Source organism: Columba livia, chromosome 27 (assembly GCF_036013475.1).
Source record: "Columba livia isolate bColLiv1 breed racing homer chromosome 27, bColLiv1.pat.W.v2, whole genome shotgun sequence".
Taxonomy (NCBI): Eukaryota; Metazoa; Chordata; class Aves; order Columbiformes; family Columbidae; genus Columba; species Columba livia.
The window spans coordinates 2,745,812-2,758,421 of record NC_088628.1 but is presented as its reverse complement, the minus strand read 5'-3'; the positions used below and the strand labels follow the sequence as shown (position 1 = coordinate 2,758,421).

General features: G+C 50.6%; 1 protein-coding gene across 20 annotated transcripts in view; it reads right to left on the bottom strand.

The window, feature by feature from the left end:
• The window catches only part of PTPRS (protein tyrosine phosphatase receptor type S), a 148,313-nt gene extending 147,568 nt beyond the window's left edge, over window positions 1-745 (bottom strand). For 8 of the 20 annotated variants that reach the window (XM_065042589.1, XM_065042584.1, XM_065042586.1 and 5 more), the window contains exon 1: window positions 550-744. The gene's annotated coding sequence lies outside the window, so the exon portion shown is untranslated. Of the gene's footprint in view, window positions 1-549 lie in introns of all 20 variants that reach the window. The other 12 variants (XM_065042594.1, XM_065042599.1, XM_065042596.1 and 9 more) reach the window with 4 other exon arrangements.
• Between the last annotated feature and the right edge of the window lie 11,865 nt (window positions 746-12,610).

The window sequence follows — 12,610 nt, the reverse complement described above, 5'->3', positions numbered from 1 at the left end:
GTCCCCCGGACCGCCCGGGCTCCAGCGCCTCCCGGCGCCCCCACCCGGTACCGGCGCCCCCACCCCGGACTCTCCCTCGCATCTCCCCGCTCCAAGTGCCGCTGGTCCAGCGCGCCCCCTCCTTACCCCCCCCGCTATAGCGCGGCCCCTTCCCCCCGGTGCAGCCCCCCCCTCACCCCTCCCATAACACGCCCCCGGCTCTCCGGTGCCACCCACCTGCACCCCCCGCTACAACGCGACCCCCCCACCCCACCCGGCCGCACCCCCCGCAACCAGACCCCACCGCAGCCAACCCACCCCCCGCTATAACGCCCCCAACGCGAAGCCGCCTGCACCCCCCGCCGTGCCGCGCCTCCTCCCCCGGCGCAGCCCACCCACCCCCGCCATAGAGCGGGACCCACCCGCGCCCCTTCCCCGCGCCGCACCTGCGCCCCCCCGCTACAACGCGCGCTCAGCGCACCCACCTGCGCCCGACAAAGCGGCCCCGCTGCGACGCGCCCCCACCCACTCGCCCCCCGCTATAACGCGTCGTGCCCCCCCTCACCGTACCTGGCGGCGCGGCCGCCCGCTCCCATGCTGGCCGGCGGAGGGGCGCGGAAGGGCCGCGGCCGCCCCGCTCCTCCCGCTCCTCCTCCCTCCTCCGCCTCCGCCCGGCGGCTGCGCTGGGGCCGCGGCGCGGGGACACTGCGGCGCGAGCTCCCGCCCGCCGGCCACTCGCACAGGTGATGTCATTCCCCGGGCCGCCGCCGCCTGACGTCACCGCGGGGCGGGATTTCCCCGGGGCGGGGGGCGCGCGAGGGGCGGTGACGTCACCGCGGAGGCGAAAGGGGCGGGGCCGCGTCTTAAAGGCGCCGCTGCGCACGTGGGCGCGGAGCTGCGAGGCCGCGCGGTCCCGATCGCACCTTCCCGCCCTTTCCTCCCCCTTTCCTTGTTCACTGAATTGTCCGTATTCAACGTATTTCTCATAGTGAACATACTGTATTCAGTCTCCTTCTCATATTCCATATATTTGCCATGTAGAACATATTGCCTATATAGATTATTTTTCCAATATTCAATATATTTCCAATATTTGATATATTTTCAATATAGGATATATTGCCAATATCAATTATATTTCCAATATTCAATATATTTCCAATATTTGATATATTTTCCATATAGGATATATCGCCAATATCAATTATATTTCCAATATTCAATATATTACCTATATTCAATATATTTGCCATGTAGAATATATTGCCAATATCGATTATATTTCCAATATTCAACATACTTCCAATATTTGATATATTTTCCATATAGGATATATTTCCAATATTCAACATATTTTCCATATAGGATACATTGCCAATATCAATTATATTTCCAATATTCAATATATTGCCAATATTCAATATATTACCTATATTGAATATATTTGCCATGTAGAATATATTGCGAATATCAATTATTTTTCCAATATCCAATATATTTCCAATATTTGATATATGTTCCATATAGGATATATTTCCAATATTCAATATATTTTCCGTATAGGATATATTGCCAATATCAATTATATTTCCAATATTCAATATATTGCCTATATTCCATATATTTGCCCTGTAGAATACATTGCCAATATCAATTATATTTCCAGTATTCAATATATTGCCAATATTCAATATATTACCTATATTGAACATATTTGCCATGTAGAATATATTGCCAATATCGATTATTTTTCCAATATTCAATATATTTCCAATATTTGATATATTTTCCATATAGGATATATTTCCAATATTTTATTTATTTTCCATATAGTATATATTGTAAATATCAATTATATTTCCAATATTCAATGTATGGCCAATATTCAATATATTGCCGATATTCAATATATTACCTATATTCAATATATTTCCCGTACTGAACATATACTCACATGTAGCATATTTCTCATAATTGATATTTCTCACCTCCCAAAGCCGGAGCGGTGATGCTGGGACAGTGCTCTAAGACAGAAGCACATTTCAAACAAGCAAATAACAATAAAAAACAATAGAAATACAATATTTTATATATCTTTTTCCTTTTCCGAAGCTTCTTGAGGTGCCGCGTCCACGTTGCTGGCGGAGCAGCTGGGCGCGCTCGCTCGGGGACAAACACCCGCTCCCCCATCTGCTGCTCCGTGAACTTTCCCTGATCCCCTCATGCGCCGCCTAATACTGACCAAATGTCAGCGGATCCAGTTTTAACCGTTCTGGGGAAAATCAGCAGAAAAATGTTATTCTTTCTCTTCTGGGGCCGAGAGGAGCCACTCCACTGTTTGGACGGCCTGGCTGTGGGCACCGATAACTGCATTTTGCCCTTTTTCTGTGCCACGAAACCGCCTGTTGTTGAGAGGCTGCCGTTGTTATGGCCTTGGAAATAAATCGTGGGCATTCAACCTGCTCATTTTTCTGGGGTACACAGGGAAAATGCAGGTGGAGGTGCTGGGAGGCCGTGGGGCAGCACCATGTCCCCTCTGTCATGGGGAACTGGACGAGGAACAGTCCAATTAGTTTGAAATGTACTTTTCTTTTGTGAGAAAGGGCACCAGCCAATTATAGGGGACCATTATAGATCCATAGAGCTCCACAGAAGCCCATAGAGACCCACAGGAGTCCATGGGTGTCTGTAGGAGCCTGTCGAGACCCATAGGGCTCTATAGGGGTCCATGAAGACTCGTAAGACTCCATAGGAGACCATAGGGATGCATAGGGTCCATAAGAGCCCACAGGGGTCCACAGGAGCCCATAGAAGTCCATAGAGCTCCGCAGAAGCCCGTAGAGACCCACAGTAGTCCATAGATGTATGCAGGAGCCTGTCGAGACCCCTAGGGCTCTATAGGGGTCCATGAAGACCCGTAAGACTCCATAGGAGACCATAGAGATGCATAGGGGTCCATAAGAGCCCATAGAGCTCTATAGGGGTCCATGAAGACCCGTAAGTCTCCATAGGAGACCATAGAGATGCATAGGGGTCCATAAGAGCCCACAGGCGTCCACAGAAGCCCATAGAAGTCCATAGAACTCCACAGTAGCCCGTAGAGACCCACAGTAGTCCATAGGTGTCTGTAGGAGCCTGTTGAGACCCACAAGGCTCTATAGGGGTCCATTAAGACCCATGAGAGTCCATGGGAGCCCTTAGACATGCATAGAGGTCCATAAGAGCCCATAGGGGTCCATAGGAGCACCTAGAGACCCACAGACATCTGTAGCAGCCCGTGGGGACCCACATGAACCATAGGAGCCCATAGGGTCCCATGGAGGTCCATAGGAGCCTGCAGAGATCTCTAAGTCTGTAGGAGCCCATACAGACGTGTAGGAGTCCAAAGCAGCCCACAGGGGTCCCTTAGGGTGCTGTAGGAGCCCACAGAGACATATGGGGCTCCATAGAAGTCCATAGAGTCCCATAGGTACCCATAGGAGCAGCTACAAGGTGCCCTCTCATCTCCGGGAACAGTCTCAGGCTCTGCCCCAGACACCCCTTCCCATCCTTTCCCGCAGCATCTCCTATGAAATGGGGATCGATCACCGATTTTCTTCCATATCCATAAAACACCCACTTTCCCCACGCACTCAGCTCCCGACGGGCCGGTAGCCTGGTGGCAACCACCCGTCACCGCGGCTCCCGCTCCCTATCTGCTGCATCTATGTTCTTAATGGATGTAGAATCCTTTACAGTAATTTCCTCATTTGTCATGCGATCAAATCCTTTGATCAGACATGGGAGAAATGTAAATATCAATTATTAACCATCCCATTCTGGTCTTGCTTGACTGGAGATATATATATATATATATATATATTTTTTTTTAGGAAGGAATTGATTCATTTGCAATTCAACTCTCCAACATATTTTTAATTAGGATGCTTGCATTTCTGGATAGGCTATATTTTTGAAGGGAGAGATATTTGATCACTAGAGCAATCGATGCAACCATGTATATTTTATAGCTGGGAGATAGTTGTGAAGGAAAGTGTAAAATAAGGGGGGGTGCTTAAATCCTGTGCGTAGACATTTAAATCCTGTGCTACACCACAGTTTAACATCTCAGTGGCCAAATTTGCTGCTCTACAGTCATTTATAGCCCTTCAAAGCGTACGAAGCGTTGGCATGAAATGGAGAGGTGGCCAAGAAATTTCTGACAGAGTATTTTTCCATCTGCAAATAGTTGGTGCTTTTTTCTTTCCTGAGAGTGAAGCATTTTGTATAAACATGTTGCCTTAGGCAAAAATGGCCTTGGAAACAGAAATAACAACAACAGAAATTAGAAGGAAGGTGAAACTCAGCTGCTTTCTTTTCGGCTTTCCGTTTGGAAATGGTTTTGCACTCAGAGTTCCTGGTGTATACGCGGCTTGAAGAGTCAGGCCCGGGTGCAACACGCGTTTCTCTTCGCATTTCAGTACCCGCGCTCTCATGACATTTTCACTGGTGCCAGTTTTAGGGAGGTAATCCCCTTCCTTCTCCTCCAGAATCCCCAATTTGGCTTCCAAACTCAGGAAAGCGGGAGCGTTCTCCTCTCAGCCAGGCTGTTTATTTGCTTTCTGGAGTTTTATTGAAGCTCTGAGAGCTGCATTTTACAAGCTGTCTTCCTCCTGAAAGCGAGCAAGCTGCGCCGCTGCCTTAATCATCTGCTTTTGTTTGCTCAAAGGAAAATACCAAATATCGCATGACTTGCCATAGCGCCGTGAGTGACTGCGAGGATGCGCAGTTGCTGGGTGTCCTCATGACTAATGGGTGAGTTTGCGGGTGCACGTGGAGCCTGTGGAGATGTGACCCCAAATCCTGCTTGATTGTTTTTTTAATGGGTAGATCTGCTGAAGCACAGGACATCTCAGTGGTGGCTGCTGCACTGAGTGTGAAACGGTCACATCTTAACGCCATCGTGTCATCGTGTTGTACCAAGTTGATGTGACCCAGCCCATGCAGAGATGTTCTGTGGGTCCTCCAAAGTGTAGTGAGGCTTAGAATCATAGAATCATAGATTAGTTTGGGTCGAAGGGGCCTTAAAGCTCCCCCAGTTCCCCACTGCCATGAGCAGGGACATCTTCACCAGCTCAGGTTGCTCAGAGCCCCGTCCAGCCTGGCCTAGGATGTCTCCAGGGATGGTTCATCTACCCCCTCTCTGGCCAACCTGGGCCAGGTTCTCACCACACTCAGGGGCAACAATTTCATTATATCCAGCCTGAATCTCCCTCCTTTAGTTTAAAACCATCACCCCTTGTCCTATCACAACAGGCCCTGCTCAAAGGTCTGTCCCATATTTCTTATGGGCTCCTTTTAAGTCCGGAAAGGCAGCCCTAAGGTCCCCCAGAGCTTCTCTTCTCCAGCTGAACACCCCAACTCTCTCAGCCTGTCCCCCAGCAGAGCTGGTCCATCCTCAGATCATGTCTGTGTCCCTTTTTGAAGGCTGGAGCATCATTTATCCTGCAAACCCAACACCCACATCCAAAAGCATCACCTAAGGGAACGAAATTTTGGGCTTGACCTTGACACTTGGGCTTTGTGCTGGAGCCAGCTCTGCTCCCAACTGCTTTTCCAGACTGCTTTTATTTCCACTGGGTTTTAATTCATCTAAAAGCCGGTGTGGAAAGCGAATCTGCTCCAGCAGCTGTAGCCGCCGTGCCCAGCCGTGGTCACTGGTGGGCTGCGAAAAAGGCTATTGATCTCCCCCTTGATGGCATTCGAATTCAGTTCTTAAATTAAAGCTGGTAAAACAACACGTTAAAGAACAAGCGCGGTGCACGATCAATGCCGGCTTGTTTCCAGTTGAAAGGGCAGGTGCTGATCCATAAACCCCATCGGCCGGGAGCGGAGCCCGTGCCGCGACCCCGCGCCCGGGCCGATCATCACCCATCATCTGCCGGATGCGTCCGTACCTGCGACCTGGGGTGTGTGTGCTGGGGGAGAACTGAAAAACTGCCATTTCATCACATTTTCTGTTTAATTTCCGCTTTCCAGCCAGAGCAGATCAGTTGTTTCAGTGGTCACCAGAGGATTTTGGCAACCCGTCCATTCCCAGAGTCTTCCCTCTTGGGGGAAGTCTAATCAGTGGCTGAGAAATCACCCCCAAACCCTCATCCCGGGGTCTCTCCGAGGCAGAAACTCATCTCCTGATTTACCCTAAGGACTGGTTCGTATCATCCCACTGGAGTCCGGCTCTGGCACAAAGAAAACCAGCGAGGAATTAACTCCTCTCTAATCCCAGCAATGTGGGGAGCTCCTGTTAATCTGAAAACACGCTGGCACAGCCCCAGTCTCTGCGCTGCCCAAACACCCCAGAGCTGCCCAGGTTGATAAGGATGAAGGACAAACCTCTCCCATGATCAGCAAATGGAGCTGGGGGTGCACTGCAAGGCTCAGAACCCCCCGAGGCCCCAGCAAAGCCGCCCCCGCTCAGAGACATTCATGGGGCTGCCCAGAAAACAAATGTCATGAGAGACTTCAGCCTCCTCTGATAAAGCTCCCTGGGCTGCAGGAATGTGTTTGAGGTGCCATTTGCAGTCTGGGGTAATTTGCACTGGAGGTAAATGGGGTTTTTGAGGGGTGTGATGGTGCCTGGGGGCTGCTGGCGGCACCTCGGGTGGAGCGCTGCAGGGGTGCACCCAGTGCCTCCCCCAAACTGGTTTCCAGCAGCATCACCGGTGCCTGGGGATCTCATTTGGGGTTAGAAGACTGGCCTGCATCACGTATCACACACATAAAACATGCCTTGGTACCGTCTGCTCCTGCAGAACAATAGTTACTCTTCATGTTAGTTCAGTTACAGATCAAATAATCTGAAAAATTCGCGAGCGGCTGCGGATACAAATTAACTTAACAAAACATTTTGAAAACGTCGCGGTCCTGGGGAGAATACAAATGCGGCATGCACCGGCGGGAGAGAAAAGCCAAGTGTCTGTACTGGAGTCCTCCACATCAACATTTTCCCCGCATCAGATAACACAGAAAACAGCTAAAGCTGGATAAAATATAACAATAATGCGGTCCAAGATGGAGCGGTGCCATATGGAAGCCCAGGGAAGTTTGCACTGCTCTTTGCTCCGCTGATGTTTTTCAGCTGTGTCATTGGTCCTTTGCTTTATCAAGAACATTACGGGCTGGATTCTGTCTTTGCAGTGAAAAATGGCAGGTTTTGCTCTCTGCTGCACCAAAGTCATTGGTGTTGCAGGAAGGTAAAGGACGGAGGTATTTGGCTTGTGGTCACCGTTTCATAACTGCAGAGCAAAAGCTATAAAATCTTGATGAATCTTTTTCGCTTCCAAGCTTAAAACCAGCTCTTTGTGCTCCAGCTTGGTGCAAATGCGGGTGCTTTGGATCAAGGCAGCAGCATCCCCGTGCCCAGTGCTGGTGGCAGCTTGTGGGGAAATAAGATCTCAGCTGATTTCCCTCCAGAAATATGGATGTGTGCGTGTGTGTGAGCATGTGCATATGTCCTGTGGGACTTAACAGGGGAATGGTCCCCCCAGCAGGATCCTATGGGTGAAAAACCCCTGGCTCTGTCCCCCAGGATGCCTGGGGAACTGGCACCGTACGTTCCCACCCTGCAGCAAAATGAAGCCCCCGCACCCCAGGGACCTGCAGTATGGGGACCGGACCAACCCCTTTGCAAACAGCTCTTTTCCTGGTTGAATTTCCCCCCCCCGGTGCAGGTCCCCAAAGCTTCACTCGGCCATGGGGGAAGTGGAGTTTAAATGGGAATTTCTGGCTTTTATTTGCCTGCCGGTGTGGGTGGGCGGGAGGGCGAGGCGGTTTGGAAGGATGTTTTCCTCTGGTGCTGCAGTCTCATTGGGCAGCTATTTTTAGGCTGGTTTCTAATTTTCCGGGCTTAATTAATGAGCTGAAGTTTTCACTCACAAGCACTCCGACAGCTTGGGAAGTTCAGCCTGGTCACCAGGCAGGAGAAAAACAACAAGCAAAGTCTTTCTTGTCTGCAAGTGCTGGGAAGTGACCTGCAGATAACCCCGGCGGGAGCGTTTCTGTGGGCGCGTTGGGACACGCCAGCCCGGCCCCGGGGCGCCCTGTGCACGGCACCACGCGATGTCACGCAGCGACATGCCACGGCAACATGTGCAACACCCATGTACCCTGTGCTCGCAGCATCCTTGGGTACCAGTCATGCCTATACCAAAATATGCTGTCATAGGCGTATATGATGCTTATATGAGCCTATAGGCACCCATAGAGGTGCCACTCTATTTCTCTCTCCCCAGCGCATCACCCCATTGCCGGGTACGAGTGGTCCCGCTTTGCTCTGACACACAGCCCGTGGCCATCGCTCTAATCACATAAAAGCATTTCAGAAGGTGGACGGCTGTAAATCTTTTGAGTTTTAAGCCCCTTTCCAGCTCCAGGTTCCCTTGCTAAAAGGCTTGGCTGATTTTCCTACAGACGGACGTGCCAAACGCTCTTGGAGCAGCTCCGAAGGCATGTTGGCCATTCGTCCCTATTACCTGGGTGGCTTTTTAGCATTTAACAACGGTGCTGTTATATTCTAACCCACTGCCAAACGCATCGGGTGCTTCGGGAGACGGGTGCAGGTCCTGGATCATCTCTGGGGTCACCCAGCTGGATACGGGAGCTGGACCAGAGCCGTGTGTCCCGGGGTTTGCTTATTTTAGCCCCAGCTGAGCTTTGCCTGGCAGTACCTGGGGGGTTAATGCTGCAGAGTCCCTGCCTGATGAGTGCTGTCAGATGCCTGCTCATCTGTCCAGATGTGTTAGGGCTGAGCGGCCCCACGTCTGCCAGATGTGGCCCTGCACCCCCTCCTCTTACCAGGTGCACCGTGGAGGTGGGAGATGTGGGTGCTGACCCTCGCCCCCGCATCTCCCACCCGCCCTGGGATGGTCTCAAATCCTGGGGTAAATCTCAGGACCAGTAATGGGAGGAAAGGGGCAACCACAGAACTGCTGGAGCATTTTGGGGGCTGAAGAGTGACCCTCCCAAAGGAAATGTCGCTCCTCCAAGAGAAAATTGAGCTAAGAAACAAGAAAATAAGATCGGTAAGGTTGTTTTTTATCGTGTTTTTGCTCGTTTGCTTATTGGTTGAGGTTCTTTTTCAGTAGCTTCCTACCCTGCACCCCAAAATGGAGCCACTAGACACGCTGTCCACAGGAAACCCCATATTTTTGTAACAGCTTTCTCCGTATTACATTTGATTTTATTTTTCCTTTCCATCCCCTCCCTGCCACTTTTTGGCAGGATTAATTTGAGATAAAGTTACCCTGAGTGACGGCCTTTGCTTTTGTGTTCTCCTTGTCTATTTTCCGCCTCGCTAAACCTAGAAAAACTCCAGAGAAATTCTCGGGCTTCCAGCCCTGCCGGGGGGCCCCGGCTCAGCCGACACTCATCTGCTGTCTCCACATTCAACCACCTTCTGACAAGGGTTATTTTTATTTCTAATGAAAAGCGAAGCCTGCTGTGCACAGGTGGAGCGGGACGGATGACAGGCACTGGGGTGACGCGTCAAAATGATTGAGGGCTCACATTTCCCAGGGGAACCTTAGTTTTTTGGGGCGGTGGAGGAGACCCCCAAGCCCTTAGTGTTTGGTGGTGATAAAACACCACCTTTGTGTTTGGAAGAGGTAAGGAGCAGAGGGATTGAGGTGGGTGGCATCGCTCTGCTGGTGCAAGCGGAGCCTCTGGTTTACTGCTTTGCCGTTCATGCTCTGGGTTGCACCAGAATAAATATGGCAATTGGGGTAAAAAATATGCAAAGTGCGTGAGGGTAAACCAAGAGCCTGGTGATTCCTGCCAACTTCAGGACGTGGGTTTTTCCTCCTTGATGCAGTGATGTATCAGACATCCAGCTTGGCCTTGGTGGGGTTTAGCCAGGGGACAATGACACGGGCTGAACTGCAGCTGCCACCCAATACTCACCAGGCTCCCATTCCCCCAGTTCAGCCCGTTATTGAGGTCTGTTATTACTTTTTTAACATTTGCTTCTGGACTTGAGGTAATTATTTCTCCAGCAGGGTGGAAGTTATTAGGATAACTGCTCCTGTTGATAGTTTAGATTAGTTTGGGATGAGGAAGGCAGAGAGACGCCGTTGCTGGGAATACGCTGTGGGTATGAGCTAGGTAAGGTGGCTGGGGGAGAGGGCCTGCTGTGATAGGACAAGGGGTGATGGTTTTAAACTAAAGGAGGGAGATTCAGGCTGGATATAATGAAATTGTTGCCATGAGGGTGGTGAGAGCCTGGCCCAGGTTGGCCAGAGAGGTGGTAGATGAACCATCCCTGGAGACATCCCAGGCCAGGCTGGACAGGGCTCTGAGCAACCTGAGCTGGTGAAGATGTCCCTGCTCATGGCAGGGGGGCATTGGGGGAGCTTTAAGGCCCCTTCAACCTGAACCATTCTGCGATTCGATGATTCCCAGGAGCTTGTGGGGAGTTGGATTCTTACACAACACAGCGAACAAAACCTCTTTGTGAGGCTGCGCTGCTGACCCGCTCCATGAGTTCAAACACAGCCGCGTCCAAACCTCCCCCCTGCAACCCTTGGCTCCCCAGCCAAGCTCCAGTTTTCCTTTGCGGCCCAGGAAGGTTGTTTTCCAGCTCATGGCAGGCACATTGCTCCAGATTTACACCTCTGTGCCACAGGGCAGCCCCGGCGTGGGAGTCGGAGCGTGTTTGTTGACACTCTCCCACCTCCAAGCCGCATTATGCAGCTCCAGTAAATGCCCTTTCCATCTCGCTCTGATCATTAGCCAGCAACATTCCGCTCCAGAGCTTTGCTATAATGAAAGGCACTGAACTTCGGGATCTCAATTAACTATAGCAAAGGCTCTAGATCCTAGGAAAACACTTTGCTCAAATTATATTGCAATAATAATATGTACGTCCATTTACTCCTCTGGAGCGGAGCGGGCATGCGCCATGTATCTCAATTTCGCTTCTCTCTCATGTCGTTAGCTTGATACGTACATCTCCTTCCTGCCCAATGCACAGAGTCATCCCTAATTCCTGGGCTCCTCTGCCATCTCTCAGGGTAAAATTGAACCCTACCACCGCACGGCACTCCCCTCTGCCTGGTAAATAAATCCCAGCTCTTAATGAATGATACTGAGTCATTACAATTAATAAACAGATGCAACTGCCTGATCCTTTGGCTGTTAACTCCCTTGTTGGCAAAGCTGTCACTCTGGCAGTTGAGATCTTTGCAGCTGGAAGATCACGCTCCAGGTTTGGGGGGTAATTTGGGGGAGAAGAGGTAGAATCTGCACCATTTAAATGTGTAAATGGTTCTTGTGGTGTGGCAAGGAAGGGGGTAGCGATGGGGAAGTGTTTGGGCATCAACACAGTCTCCATTGCTGGCCCATCATCCCCTCCCAGTCCATGCAAGGGCAGGACCTGGCAATGAGTTTATTTCACAATGAATTTATCTCTGCAAAAGGTGGGGGATCGTGGCTGAATGGGGTGCAATGCTGCCCACGTGGATGGGGCTGGTACCATTATCCAGCTTGGCCGCCGAACGCTGCTGCCTTCCCAATCTCACCCAGCCTGCAGGAGTCTAATAAAACAAGTCCACACGTTACAGAATCAATTTCCTCTCTATTAATTTGGGTCTCTTAAGATTTATCATTGTCTTTCATCACCAGATCAAAAGCAATTGGCAAAGTCTCAAATAACCTTTTAATTCTGAGCCGAGAGCCAAGATCCAGATACAGGGAGTGGTGTCCTCGGGGGGGACATTGCCCAAATGGGATGGGGTCCAATCTGGGGCACCCTAGCCGCATCCAGACCGAGTACCAGCCTGTTTCTTGGTTGCAGCGGGGTGCTGGGTCGTGATGGAATTCATTACACTCCTTCCCCTGCCTTCAATCGGAGCCCGTGCTTTGATATTTATGCTCCCAGTTGTGGGCTGCGGCCTTGATTCATTAAGATTTGCATAGTAATTGTTTGTTTCTAATGATCCGGGAGGACGGCACCGTGGGGAGATGGTGTCCGGTGCATGCGGCTGGAGCACATCAGCGAGTAGCATCACACCTCTGGGCAGGGCCAAAATGGGGCCAAATTGGGTCAAAATGAGGCCAAAATGGGGCCAAATTGGGACAAAATGAGGCCAAAATGGGGCCAAAGGCTCTTGCATCGCCCCCTGTCCAGGGCAGAGGATCAGGACCAGCCGTATCTCCCGTGAGTGCCCGGAGGGAGAGGGTGCTCCTGACATTGCTGTGGAGGGACCTTTCAGCTACTATTTTCATTCGCAAAACTGTTTTTCATGTTAAAACTCCAACTTTCTGCTGGACAGACCAGATTTCTGCATGTTTCCTGAGGCGCGTGTTGGGTTTTGATGGACAAAACTAACCTGAAATGACTGAAATTTCCTTTCCGGTGCTTAGAAAGAAAAGCATCAGGTTGACTTGAAAACGAATTCACGTGCAAAGCCACATAAAAGACAGGAACCATTTCAAAACGACGGAAATACCTGATATTGCTGAAATCCTGACCCAACGCTGCCCTTTCCCCTCTGCTTGGCTCCCATTGCAAAACCTCCATTTCCCATGAGTTCAGGTGAAATATTTGGCTCTGGACTGGGATGGGTGATCTGGGAGAAGAAAATCCCCGTTCTGGGAA